Here is a 2,500-nt window from a genome sequence, read left to right as displayed (position 1 = left end):
TTTTATTTGGTTATCATTACATTGCATACTGTTATCAGTTCTTCTTGTTATTATTATATCTTCCAACCAAAATCAACGATAATGATAAGCAAATAAAAGATTAAGAAGAAAACAACTTCAGCATCCTCCACACCAGCAGGTGGCGCTCTATAGCCTCTTCATATCTCAGTGTTATTGTTTTCTTCTGATCTTTTATTTGGTTATCATTACATTGCATACTGTTATCAGTTCTTCTTCTTATTATTATTATATCTTCCAACCAAAATCAACGATAATGATAAGCAAATAAAAGATTAAGAAGAAAACAACTTCAGCATCCTCCACACCAGCAGGTGGCGCTCTATAGCCTCTTCATATCTCAGTGTTATTGTCTTCTTCTTATCTTTTATTTGCTTATCATTACATTGCATACTGTTATCAGTTCTTCTTATTATTATTATTATATCTTCCAACCAAAATCAACGCTTAATAACGCTAAAACCACTGAACCGTTTCACGTCATTCAAACACTCATACAAAGGTCTTGTAACAGAGATTGTGAACTTCGTACTTTTTGAGATATTTATGATAAAAGAGTTTAAAACTTCCATAGAGTTAATGTTGAGACGCTTTGGCGGCAAAGATTAATTGTTACGTCAGTGCTCAGCTGTCAGTAATCAAGGATCTTTGGTCTAACGTTGAGGTAGCTTCCATGCCACAGCTGCGGTAAACCTGAATGTTAACGTTATCGGCTCGCTTGTCGCCTGCCATACTCCTACTTGATTTCCGTATAGTAGGGCCTAGGCTAACCGGTTAGCTCTGGGTAACATTATCAATAGCTAAAGACAATCAAACCTAACGTTAACATTAGCACTATAGCTAGTGACAATCAAACAGATTGCCCGGCTCACGTTTTAGTTAAGTCCAACCTGATAAGCACGCCAGTTGCATGTTTAAGCATTCTTCTGTCGTTTCTACAGTAAAAACTCATTCCTAATAGCTTTACATCTGTGAAAACATTAGGCTACAACACTAGAAGCAATCTGACGTTGAAATACAGTCCACCACTGCCGTAAAACCTGAACGTCTGGGTGGCATTGCAACCATATGGGAAACGTATCTATCACACACAGGCTACTTTCACAATGGACCGCACTACAGCAATTTGCCGTCTAGGCTATTTTGTAGGCTACATATTACCGCCTCCATTGCAGTGTAAATCCAACACATTATGTCAATCTTTAAATCCACAAAGCTTGCAGCCAGTTAACGTTGATTGTAGCACACAATGCAATCTTGCCAATTCTCCAGCGATACCAACACACCATGTAGCCTCACGGGCGTCTGTCAATCTTTTACATGATCACAGCCACGTAGGCCTATAAGCTCTATATAACGAACATAGCTAAACGTAAGGACATGATCACAGCCACGTAGGCTAGCCTATAAGCTCTATATAACGAACATAGCTAAACGTAAGGACATGATCACAGCCACGTAGGCTAGCCTATAAGCTCTATATAACGAACATAGCTAAACGTAGGCTAGCCTATAAGCTCTATATAACGAACATAGCTAAACGTAAGGACATGATCACAGCCACGTAAGCTAGCCTATAAGCTCTATATAACGAACATAGCTAAACGTAAGGACATGATCACAGCCACGTAGGCTAGCCTATAAGCTCTATATAACGAACATAGCTAAACGTAAGGACAATGAACTCTTTACATGATCACAGAGCCACGTAGGCTAGCCTATAAGCTCTATATAACGAACATAGCTAAACGTAAGGACAATGAACTCTTTACATGATCACAGCCACGTAGGCTAGCCTATAAGCTCTATATAACGAACATAGCTAAACATAAGGACAATGAACTCTTACCTTTATGGTCTACAAGTTATCCACAGTAGCCTAGTCCAGTTATTTCTGTCATGCATTCTTCTGGATATGAGCTAGTGTAAAGCTTGCCATATTCTTCTATCTATCACACAGCTCTGAATAATTTCAAAGTTTCACTCCAGAAACACTTTGTAGCCTAGGCTTAGACTATAGCCGATGGACCTTGCCCAAAACTTACAAACCGTAATCAGCATTTTCTGGCATCCATACAAATCTAAAACAGTAATGTTTTTAATAGCTCAAAATAACCTTTTGAGAATTCTCGTCGCAAATCAAAATTCCAGGAGCTCTAGCGGTTTTGTACACGCAGCCTACGCTTTAATCCTTTCACTAACGTTAACGTTGTTGATATTTCCTTATAGCGTCTAAGCTCCCTATAAAACTAAGTGACCAGTCGAACAATTTGGCTATCAGTAGACTAATCTTGATGAGATTGATTCAATCTTTTACTTTTACTATCTTTTACTATTTCTTACGATAAATTCAATAGTGTGTTTGGACAGAATCTTGCATGAACGTAGCAACCCACGACCAAATAGGCACTTGTGCATTATTTAACTTAAATTATAACGTGCATTATTTAACTTAAAAAATGAAACTGCACTGTAGGTGAAC

General features: G+C 38.1%; 1 protein-coding gene across 1 annotated transcript in view; it reads left to right on the top strand.

Annotated features, from left to right (window-relative positions):
• The window catches only part of ppargc1a (peroxisome proliferator-activated receptor gamma, coactivator 1 alpha), a 46,305-nt gene that overhangs the window by 25,655 nt on the left and 18,150 nt on the right, over positions 1-2,500 (top strand). The gene's annotated exons all lie outside the window — the stretch shown is intronic.

This window comes from Sardina pilchardus, chromosome 16, assembly GCF_963854185.1.
Source record: "Sardina pilchardus chromosome 16, fSarPil1.1, whole genome shotgun sequence".
NCBI lineage: Eukaryota > Metazoa > Chordata > Actinopteri > Clupeiformes > Clupeidae > Sardina > Sardina pilchardus.
This window is presented reverse-complemented; position numbering and strand designations above follow the sequence as displayed.